A 12375-nucleotide genomic window follows, 5' to 3' on the forward strand; every position below is an offset into this window, starting at 1 on the left:
CATGCACCATCCTTGGCATCCAACAATTTTGAAATTAAAGCAAGTACAATTGGCATGGTCCAGAACTCGGTTTAATTCAATGGTCTTGCAAATGAAGATGCACATGACCACCTTTCCTGGTTCTTCCAAATTTGCTCTACATTCAAGATTAATGTGGTATCGGACGATGCTGTCCATTTGAGGCTATTTCCATTCAGTTTAAGAGATGGGGCATATCATTGGCTTACATCATTGTCTAAAGCCTCCGGAGTCAATAAAAACATGGAAGAATATGGTTGGGGAGTTCCTTGGGAGGTATTTTCCGCCAAGCAAAGCGGTCAAATGAAGACAAGAAATTTCAGCCTTTAAACAAGGGGAATCCGAAACATTGTTTGAAGCCTATGAGAGATTCAAGGATCTCCTTAGAAGTTGCCCCCATCATGGTTTTGCTTCATGAATGCACTTACAAATCATCTACAATGGGCTGAATTATGCCACTAGTCAACTCATTAATGCCACGGCGGGTGGTTCCCTTAGCAACAAGTATCCCGATGAGGTTGAGCAATTACTAGAGTCTTTGGCAAGCAATGAGTCACATTGGGCCTCAAGGGGATCTTCACAAAAGACTGCTGGAATTTATGAAGTGAGTAGCAATGATGCCTTAGCGACAAAGGTTGATTTGTTAACTCGAAAGCTTGATCTTCTTATGGGTAGTAGTTCGAGGTCAGAATCAACGATGAGTTCTAGTACTTGCAGTGGTGGGCATGGTACAACCTAATTTTCGATTGCTAGCTCCTCTGTTGCTTCCATTGAGAATGTTGACTACATTGGGGGGCAACGAAATCAATGGAATCCATATAGCTCAACGTACAATTCGGGATGGAAGAACCACCAAAATTTTGCATGGAACCAAGGCCAATAACAAAGTGGCGCACCACCCCAAGGATCTCAATTTCAACAACCGGCTTTTGAGAAGAATTTTCTACTGAAGTGGTTCTTGCCAAGGTCATTCCCATTACTAATGGCAGGTTCAATAGCCTAACTAGTAGCATGGATGCACAATTTGGCAAGGTGAATGCTCAACTCACTCAGCACGCCGAACAGTTCAGTGAGATAGGTTCTATTTTGAGAAACCTCCAAGCTTCTATAAAATCACTTGACCATCGAGTAGGGGAACTCACCAAGGCAAATTCTAAACGTCCTTTAGGTTGTCTTCCTAGTAACACGGAAGACAATCCAAGGGAGCATTTGAAGGCCATTGCCCTTAGAAGCAGGAGGCAAGTGGAGACAAGGGTCGAAGTTGACCCAAGTGTCAAGGAAAGTGGGGTAGCCTTCAGGGAAGACCCCAAGCTAGTTGAAAAAAACAGTGAAGACAAAAATCGGTGAAGAAATGATAAGCCCCAACAACAAGGACCATCAAAATCATCTGAGTACAAGCCTCCAATCCCTTATCCAACCAGATTGAAGCATGACAAGGAGGATATTCACTTCATAAAGTTCATTTACATTTTCAAACAACTCCATTTGAACATCCCGATAGTTGAAGCATTGATACAAATGCCTAAATATGCCAAGTTTTTAAAAGAGCTCCTTACGAACAAGAGAAAGTTGGAGGAAGAAGACACGGTTGCACTTACAGGAAATTGCTTGGCTATTTTGAAAAAAAAGCTCCTACAAAAGTTGAAAGATCCAGAAGTTTCATTATCCCATGCATGCTTGAAGGAGGAGTCCAAGAAAATGCTTTAGCGGAATCGGGGGCTAGCATAAATGTCATGCCCTACACCATGTATTTGAAACTTGGCTTGGATGAGTTAAGGCCCATGAGGATGACCTTACAATTGGCGGTTCGATCAACAAGGAAACCTCGTAGGATTGTTGAAGATGAGATTGGCCGAGTAGACAAATTTGTCTTTCCTGTGGATTTTGTCATCATGGAGATCGATGAGGATGTGGAGACACCATTGATTCTTGGCTGTGGAGACAACGTTAAGAGTCAGAGAAAAGAAAGTGGTGTACACTTTGCTGGCTTCTATGAAACATTCTTTAGATCATGATGACACACTTTACTTCATTGATGAAACTGATAGGTTAATTTCTGATTGTGTGCAGGAGGTGCTCTCAATAAACCCTTTGGATGAGTATTTGGGAGAGTTAGAGAATGAACAACAAGAAGAACCTCATTACCATCCTCAAATTCACAACTTGAAGCATCCAAAAGAGAAGGTAACCTACACCAATGCTAAGGAAAAAGAGAAAAAATAATCATTTGTGAAGAAAATATGGAGGGAGATTCATGGGAGAAAAAAGAAAGGTACCAAGCTTCATCACTTCACATCTCAAGGAGGGAAGGTAAATTTTTCACCCCTGTCTACTCATGAACAATTCAAGGTCTTTTCAATGTTGTCACTGAATTTGCAGGGAAGAAACAACACTCCAAGGCAAATTGGGAGTGGCTTCAAACTCTTTCAACCCCCATGAGGTAAGGAATGAGGTACGTCAGGCTTGTGATGTTAAACAAGCGCTTCTTGGGAGGCAACCCAAGCGTTGGGGGTGTTTTCTTGCATTTTTTGTATTTTAGGCCTCAGTTCATTTCACTTTTCTTATTTCTTAGACTTGTTTGTTTTTGAATAAGTTCATGCTCACACACTTGGCACATTGTTCTCATCGATTGAATTGTTGTTTATTGGTGCAACTTCTTGTGAAACTCATATTTTGGTGTCATTTTATGTGCTAGATCGTCGTTTTATTCATTTCATTCATTTTTGCAGAAGTCTTCGAGCTTGCCATATCATATTTACATCATTTGAAGCAAGATTTCAAAGTTTTAAGAGAGTTTAAAAGTCATACAGCCATCCTAGGGCGTATAGAGGCCGTCTGAGATGAACACAGAGCCAATCCAGTGGCTCTATACCATCCCAGATGGCCCCCATATTGCCACCCCCATACGGCCCCCATACAGGGTGGTCTAGGACTGACACGTCCGAATATGCGCGTAAACCGCAAGTGCACTGTTGTCGAAGTAATAATCCCAGATGAGTGGGTATCGTATAAACAAAGAGTAGGGAATAAAGACACTTGAGTTATTTCTTAACTAATATGGAAGATGAATAGTGATAAATGTGATAAAATATGAAATAACGAAAATAAAAACAACAAGATAGAAGGAACAAGTAAAGGAGACGGTAAGGCAATCGATAAAGATGGGGTACCCGGATATTGATCGGCCTAGGACAATCATTTCAAGTGCAAGAACCCTCTATTATAGTTCCTAATTGATGCAACAATGAGTTGTGGAAATCCTTAATTATATGATCCCAAATCTAAGGTCAACCATGCCTAACTCTATACATGTCCCGGAGGAAAGATTGAATAACCTCTCAACCTCGTACTCGCATAGAATTGCAATGAGCTCTAGGGATTCAAAGTGATAAACCCTATTCCTATGTATAGACCTAACCCTTTGGTCCAGGTGAAAGATCCCTAGCCACAATTAAGCCCTAGATGCTAAAATCACTTCAACGCTTCACTCTGTTGCACTCGTAACTAAGCCCCAGCGGAAGGTCATCCCTTAGCCCATTCACTCTACTATGGCCACAAATAACTTTTGGAACGTGGAGGTAGGATAGATCACACCAGATGGGAAAGGGGACATTCCGCTACATCTCGACTCATCCTCTCAACTCTCTCCAATCTAGCTTTGTCTAACTCTCATGGTGTGTCACTCACTCACAAGAGTTGCCAAGAAGAACTCTCAACCCTAGTGTCACTCTTAGGGAGCATTCATACAAGCAAGTCTCCAAGATTGGAACTCACAATAAACATCAATTAATTGAAAGCATAATAAAGAGGTTCAGTGAAACGAATACATCCTAGGGTTCACAAGTACCCAAGTACCCATTAGGGCTTTAGCTCTCCATGGAGCTAGATACAATCAATGAAATCGAATGTAAAGACAAAGCATCCATAGAAAACCCCCTCATTAGTCATGGCGATGGTCTTGTGGAGAGTCCTATACTCGTCGCAGGGGTCCCTTTGTCCAGCCTAGGATACACCTCGCTGGATCGGTGCCGATGAAAGCTCTCCCACTAACCTTCTTCCAAACGGCGGGCGATGTCAGAGTCGTAGGACCTCTCCAAAGCCCTAGCCAATACCTTTCAAAACCCTAGCCGTTGCCCTCTCTCAAGTTGTGGAACAGATAGAGAAAAAATGCTGAAATCCGGGCTGAAATCCACTTTTAAAGGCCTGGAATCGGGACTCCACACGCCCGTGTGAGCGCCCCTGTGGATTTTTCACATGGGCGTGTGGAATTTCCACACGCCCGTGTGGATTCTCTGTTTTCCTGTTTTCTCATCCGGCTGTGAATAGTGCTGATATAGTATTCTTGCTACAGTTTTTGCTACAGTACCCCCTACTACAGTACCAGCTTGAAATACTCCCGAATCCATGCTTTCATCGAGGTAACGTAAACGGGCACACGTTTACGTCTTGGATCGCTTTGCTTCTTTAAAACAGACATGTTGGTGGAGATCTTGTTCTATATGCACAAGTCGGAATGTTTGAATGTGACTACCCTTGTGCCCTCCAAATAGTTGTACTAACTCGAATACGAGGAGGTTGGCACACATTCCCGCATTTCATACCCGACCTATGTCTTCGCGTTTGAACCTTAGCAAGATTTCCTCCAAATTAGTGCATTACGACCCACATTGGCTTCTTTCTCTCATATTCGGTCTCACAACCCTACCTGCATGAAAGTAACATAAATACACACATATTAGCATAAAAACCTGAGAAAAGTAATGCTCAACACAAGGAAAGACCACTTCATATTCTTATCGCACAAGCACTTATCAAACTCCCGCACACTTAAGATTTTGCTTGTCCTCAAGCGAAAATTAAAACATTAAAGCATAGATGAAGGAATTATTGGAAGTGCTTGGCCTTAGGTTCACCAAAGCATACAAAAAGAGAATTCTATAAGTAAGGGAAATTTCAACACTAAATATGAAAAATCAATGCTATAGTTAAAAACTTGAACTAAAAAGGTCGACAAACCCAAAATCGTGTAAGTGTGTGAACTCAAGTCAACCCAAAGTATACTCCTCAAAGTTCTATGTATAATTGACTTATTTATCTACAAAAGGTAACAAAAATTTAAAAATGGTAGTAGCTTTACACATCCTCTAAGGTAGCCCTTTCCAAAGCGGCCGCTAAGGTGGCTTTCACACTTTCGAGGTGGTAGCTCTTTCTACCGGGGTGTTAGCTTTTCACATCCCATGAGATAGCTCTTTCTCTCATTAGGGCATAACTAGTACCCGACTTATGAGAGTAGCTTCATACATCATAGGTGGTAGCTCTTTCCACCCAACAAGCACAACTAAACAACGAAACTATTTTGTTTTTTTCTTTTTTTATTTTTTTCAATAGAATTAACACAAGAAACAACTATAACCAGTCCCTTATACATCAAACATGAGTTTCCAAAAAGAGTTCAAAGAGTGAGTAGTGCAACAAGTGTCAATCGGGCAAAAATTCCTAGAAATTCAAGCAAAAACTAGAGCATGAAAACAGTCAATGTTAAAAATTCTCCTAAACTCAAGAATACAATCAATTCAACTAAGGTGAACTATCATTGGCTATGTGAGCATGTATATCAATCAAAACTACTATAAAAGAGATGCGTAAACTATGAAACTCCCCCCACACTTAAGTTATACATTGCCCCCAACGTACACATGCAAGCTCATTCATAATGTAAATCAATTAAATTCAGATGTGGGAGAAGCAATCAAAACAATATTCCCTTGACTCCTAGTGTTGCATTTGATGGAGCTAAGTCCTTGGGAGTGTTGTTCCAACGGGTTGTGAAGCTCACACGGCCAAGTATCGAAACACCTTGGTCGTGCCCATGGCAAAGTCTCAATTCCCACGACAAGAAGACCATCTGCACGCATACACGAGGGGGTTCAGTGAAGCTCAATAAAAACAAAAATAACTCGAGTATATAAAAGATAACACAATGAATACAACTCGATATACAAAATGAAAATAAACTCAGAAGGAAAGTCCTTTCTGAGTATACAAGTCCAAAATAAAATGCGGAAGTAAAAGACGAGGAAATAAAATCAAGTGTCGATGTCGCTCTCTAGATCCTCTGCTGCTGCTGCTGCTGGTGATGAAGTATATGGTGGGTCATCTGGTGCCGGAATAGGGGATGGAGGTACCGGAGAATCCGAGGGACCTGAGGAGTCCTCGACCGCAAGACAAATGACGAGCCGACATATCGCTCTAAGATATGCTGTAATGTGTCGAAACATGCCATCAACTCCGTATACTGTGTGGCCTACATTGCCCTAATATCGGCAATTTCTGCTCAAGCTTCAGCTATCTTTGTCTGTATCATCCCCACAGCGCTCTCGAGCCTCTCAAAGCGATCCTGGGCTCAAGATGGTGAAAATATGCTCATGGGGGTGAGTCCTCTGTCATCGGAGGTACCTTGGTCTCCATAGGTGCTGACCGAGGCACGGGGGCAGGCTTGGAAGCCTCGGCATCATCTCCCTCCTCCTCGGCTATCTCTGGGACCGGTAGAACCAGAGCATAAAACCATGTCTGAACCCTATGGACCATGCCCATCAATCTCATCGTATCTAGGCTAAGGGGCGAAGGTATAGTCATCTTCTCAGCCCCACGAATCACGCCCAAGAGACCCATACCCAGAGCTAATCTCGTAATGTATGGACCCGAGAAGATCGCTCCCAATCTGACATACTGGCCCTGATGTCGAATGTACTTGATAAGTGCTTGTGCGATGTGAATGCGAAGCGTTCATTCCTTATGTTGAGCATTACTTTTCTCAGGTTTTTACACTAATATGTGTGTTTTTATGTTACTTTCGTGCTGGTAGGGTTGTGAGGCCAAGTATGAAGGAAAGAAGCCAATGTGGATTACAATGCACCGATTTTGGAGGAAATCTTGCTAAGGTTCAAACGCGAAGACATAGGTCGATGTGAGATGCTAGAGTGTGTGCCAACCTCCTCGTATTCGAGTTGGCACATCCATTTGGAGGGGCACAAAGGCAGTAACACTTGAGCATTCCGACTTATGCACATAGAACAAGAGCTTCACCAACGTGCCTATCATTGAAGATGCAAGTGATCCACGATGTGAACGTGTACCCGTTTACGTTACTCCGATGAAAGTATGGATTCGGGAAGTAATTCAGGTTGAATACTGTAGCAGAGAAATGTATCAACACGGTAGGAAGCACTGTAGCAGCACTGTTCACAACCGGCCGAGAAAACAGGAGTTCAGAGGATCCACACGAGCGTGTGGAAATTATCCACGCCCGTGTGGAAATTCCCCACGGGTGCGTGAAGCATCCATGCCTGTGTAGTCGCCCGATTCCAGCCCTATTTAAAGCCGAATCAGCCCCAATTTTAGTATTCTTTTCTCCATCTTTTCCCCAACTTGAGAGAGGGCTTCGGCTAGGGTTTCGAGGGGTATTGGCCAAGGTTTTAGAGAGGTTCTACGGCTCCGACATTGTCATTCCTTAGGAAGAAGGTTGGTAGGGGAGCTTCCGTCGAGGCGTATCCTATACCAGACGAGGGAATCCTTTGATGACGAGTAGAGGACTTTCCACAAGACCATCAACACGACTATCGAGGGGGTTTCTTTATGGATTCATTGCTTTTACATTCTATTTCTTTGATTGTACTTAGCTCCATGGAGAGCTAAACCCCTAGTGGGTACTCGGGTATTGTGAACTCTAGGATGTATTTGTTTCTTTGAACCTCTTTATTATGCTTTCAATAAATTGATGTTTATTGTGAGTTCCAACCTTGAATGCTTGATTATATGAACATTTCCCCTAGAGTGACACTAGGGTTGAGAGTTCTTGTTGGTAACCTTGTGAGTGAGTGACACACCACGAGCGTTAGACAAAGCTAGGTTGGAGAGGGTTGAGAGGGTGAGTCGAGAGGTACATGAGCGTCCCCTTTCCCCTCCGACGTGATAGATTCTACTTCCGTTCCTCGAGTTCTTTGCGGTCATAGTAGAGTGAATGGTCTAAGGGATGAACTTCCTCTGGGGCTTAGTTGTGCGTGCAACGGAGTGAAGCGTTGAGGTGATCTTAGTATCTAGAACTCAATTGTAGTTAGGGACCTTCCACCTAGACCAAAGGGTAAGGTCTATAATGAGGAAGAGATTTATCACTTGGAATCCCTAGAGCTAATTGCAACTCTATGCGAGTGCGAGGTGTTGAGATTGTTCGATTTCTCCTCCGGGACATGTATAGAGTTAGGCATAGTTGACCTTAGATTTGGGACTATGTAATTAAAGATTTCCACGACTCACCATTGCATTGATTAGGAAGTTTAATAGAGGGTTCTTGCACTTGAAACACTTATCCTAGGCGGAGCATTATCCGGGTACCCCATCTTTGTCGCCTTAACCCCTTCTTTACTTTTGCTCTCTTACTTGTTGCTTTTATTATTGATAATTGAATCATTGTCACACTCATTATCATTTATCTTTTACATAGCTAAGAATCGAATTAAGTATTTTTATTCCCTACTCCCTGTGGAGTCGATACCCGCTCACCCGGGATTATTACTTTGACAAACCGGTGCACTTGCGGGATATACGCAAGGGGATCTTGTCAGTACTCATCAACGATGCGCCCTAGATGGATCAGTGCGTGCTGTATCATCGAATATAAGTACAGAAGCTCTAGCCGGCTCAGAACGCCAGTGCTATCACCACGGCCATTCACAGACCTACTCATGATAGCATGTAGATATTAGTATACAGGTTGGGAAAGGCACGTGGCCTTCGACACCACCAGCTCATACAGGCCCTAACCACATAATACTCTGTAAGCTCTCTGTGGGGTCAGAGCTCCATGATAATATATCGGTAACTGAGAGTACTCCTCAGTGTCTATAAATGCCTCCTCGTACAAGCCGAGCCGATCTAAAAATGAGTGGTACTCAGACCATAGTGATGTCCAAGTGCTCTGAACTGAACTACGTCGAGGTCATCGAATCTCGCATAGGATCTATCAAACTCGAATGTCGACAGAACCTCTAGTGTAAGCCCCGGATGACTGGCTCTCTAATTGACAAAAACTGCCTCCAACTACCCACTAAAATGAGATCCTCGACCTCATCAGCAAACTCATTCCCCTGCTGCAACTCTCTAAATATACTCGTGTCCAAGAACCGAGTCTATCCGAACCAAAGTCTCGATGGATGCTCAAAATGAGCCTGATGCTCGGGGATAGTGAATCTTATGCTCTCGGACTCAGGAGATGACTCTCGCAGACGCTTATCAGCTTGCTTCTTTGACCTGGGTGCCATAGTTAGCAAAAAATTGAAAGGGAATTGATCAAACTAGTTAATTAACCATAGCTGTAGAAATCCACACGGTCGTGTGGAATTTCCGCATGCCCGTGTGGATCCACGGGCCGTGAGCAAACGCACGCCCATGCTTCAAACTGCACAAATGCACCATTACAATACTTTTACTTCGTTCTAAATATAAATAATAATTCTTATTGTAGAAACGAAGCATTATTGACTAGTTTCATCGATGAAAATCATGAATTGGCTAAGGAAATCAAAGATAGGGCTTACCGTCGAGTTGAGATGTGAAAGCTTTGAAAACTGCTGAAAACCAAGCAAAATCCTTCCTGATTAGCGATATGAGGTTAGGAAACAGTGTAGGAATGCTCTTAGACAACTGGGGGATATTAGGGTGAAGAGAAACGATAATCCTTTTAAAAGGACTCACGCCTCTTGGAGTTCTGTACATCCACACGAGCGTGCGGAAATTACACACACCCCTATACCTCCACAGGAAAGCTTCACAGGGGTAGGTGCACGGCCATGTGTGCTCTCGGGAAAACACTCACTGCCTATGAACGCAAATACACGGGCGTGTGAGAAATACCCACGCCCATGCTCCCGATCTGCAGGGGCAGCCTCACACCCCTGTGGCTACTCTGGACATCCAAGAAAAATTGCTAAGTGTTCTGCACGCCCGTGTGGAAATTCCTCACGGGCGTGGAAATTCACAAGCCCAACTCACAGGGACAAGCACATGCCCCTGTGACTTCTGGGGATGAAGAGAGCTCCTCTGTAGAGATTCGCACGGGCATGCGAAAATTACCCATATGCTCGTGCGATTTTCACAAGGTCGCCCATAGGGTTGAGTCTACACCCCTGTGTGCTTTCGGGAAAATCGCCAATCTCTGCAGGAATTCGCACGCCCGTGCAGAAATTAACCACGGGCGTGCGAGAATTACATGGTCGTTCACAGGGGCGAGTACACGCCCCTGTGCCTTCTCTATATGAGCTCGGAATTCAAAACCACGGCGTGTGTTAATTCCACACGCCCGTGTGTTTCTTTGGATGCCTTAGAAAATTCTGCAGGCTCTGCAGAAAATTTTTGAACATGTTTACACATTCAGAGCCTGCCCTAATATGCAATTTATACAAGTGAAAAGCATGAGAAATAGCTCAAACGACCAAAACTTCGCCAAATTCACATGAAAACACACGATGAACTTGAAAACCCACGATAAAATCACAGTAGAAATATAAAACATCAAGAAACCAACATTCAACAATTTATTCAAGCAACACTAAACTACCAAATTAAGAAAACATTAAACATTTGGGTTGCCTCCCAAGAAGCGCTTGTTTAACGTCACTTAGCTTGACGTACCTTGTCTTACCTCACGGGGGCTCATAGATGAAAGCTGCCCTCTTACCCATGGCTTGGAAACATGATAAGCAAAATCTCTTGAGGGTAGAGGGTGAATTGTCAGGCTTGGGACCGCCTAGCAATGATTCACCCAGTTTGTTCGGTTCACGCACATCTCCAACTGCCTAGGAGCGTTTTGCGGTGGCGTCTCCTAGCCCTCTTCAATTTTAGGAGCACCTTCTTCAAGATCCGCAAAAATGGCCTCCCAAGTATCAAGGGTACATCCGCATCCTCATCGACGTCTAGCACTATGAAGTCTACCGGAAATATATATTTGCCCACCTTGACAAGCACATCCTTGATGATAGTCCTCGGATGTCTCACCGTTTGAACCGCCAATTCCAAAGTCATCCGTGTAGGCCTAGGCTCACCCAAGCCTAGCTTTTGAAAGAAGGTGTATGGCATGACGTTGATATTGGCCCTTGAGTCTGCCAATGCCATTTCTTCACCTAGATTGCCAATATTACATGGAATGATGAAGCTTCTTGGGTCTTTCTTCTTGTTCGGCATGTTCTTTTGCAAAACCGCCGAGCAAGATGCATCTAAAATTACTGAAGCACTTTCCTCTAACTTCCTTTTCTCGGTCAACAACTCTTCAAGAATTTTGCATACTTAGGCATTTGAGCCAATGCCTCAACAAAAGGAATATTAATGTGGAGTTGTTTGAACAAACTTAGGAACTTCTTGTACTACGCATCCCCTTGGTCATTCTTCATTCTAGAGGGATAAGGAATTCTTGGCTTCAAAGGTAGGGGTGTCACCACCTTCTCTTTGCTTGCTCCCTTCTCAACCTCTATAACCTCGGGTGCATGTTCATTTGGCTTCTCACTCAGAAACTTACCCTCAACCTCATGACCACTTCTCAAAGTGATCGCCTTCACATGCTCCCTAGGGTTTGTCTCAGTATTACTTGGTAAGCTTCCATGTGGCATTTCTGATAGATACTTCACAATCTGCCCCACTTGATTTTCAAGATTATGCAAAGAGGCGGTATGGTTGCGAAGTGTAGCCTCAACTGATTGAAATCTTGTATCTAACGATTGCACAAACCTAGTTAAGGCCTTCTCCAAATCATTCATTCTGATCTCCAAACCTAAAACTCTGTTTTCCATGTTTGGGGCTTGCTGTTGTTGTTGGAAACCCGGTGGCCCTATGGCCTTTTGTGGACCTTGGTTGCTCCACGAGAAATTGGGATGACTCTTCCAACCCGGATTGTAAGTATTGTTGTATGGATTTCCTTGATTCGTCTTGCCATTACCCTCAAAATCGACATTTTCAACCGAAGATGCATCACCAATAGATATCGGGCAATCAGAGAGAGCTTATCCTCCACCACACCCGGTGCAAGTATTCATAACCACTACTCTGTTCGAAGTTAGAAGATCTAACTTCTTACTCAATTATTCCACTTGAGCCGCCAACGAAGTCACTGCATCTATCTCATGGAGACCGGCCATCTTTTTCTTCTCCTTAGCATTCCACTGGTAGCTGTTTAAACCCATTTCTTGAATTAATTGATGAGCTTCACCGAGGATCTTGCTACCTAAGGTACCTCCTGCTGTCGCATCCAAGAGTTGCCTTGTACTCGGATTCAGACCGTTGTAAAAGGTCTGAACAATCATCTACTCAAGG

General features: G+C 43.5%; 1 non-coding gene across 1 annotated transcript; it reads right to left on the minus strand.

The window, feature by feature from the left end:
* Window positions 1-319: 319 nt before the first annotated feature.
* Window positions 320-426, minus strand: LOC120254220. The gene has a single exon (XR_005534547.1). It is a non-coding gene; the product is annotated as a small nucleolar RNA R71 (small nucleolar RNA).
* Between the last annotated feature and the right edge of the window lie 11949 nt (window positions 427-12375).

Source organism: Dioscorea cayenensis, unplaced genomic scaffold, assembly GCF_009730915.1.
Source record: "Dioscorea cayenensis subsp. rotundata cultivar TDr96_F1 unplaced genomic scaffold, TDr96_F1_v2_PseudoChromosome.rev07_lg8_w22 25.fasta BLBR01000385.1, whole genome shotgun sequence".
Classification (NCBI taxonomy): Eukaryota; Viridiplantae; Streptophyta; class Magnoliopsida; order Dioscoreales; family Dioscoreaceae; genus Dioscorea; species Dioscorea cayenensis.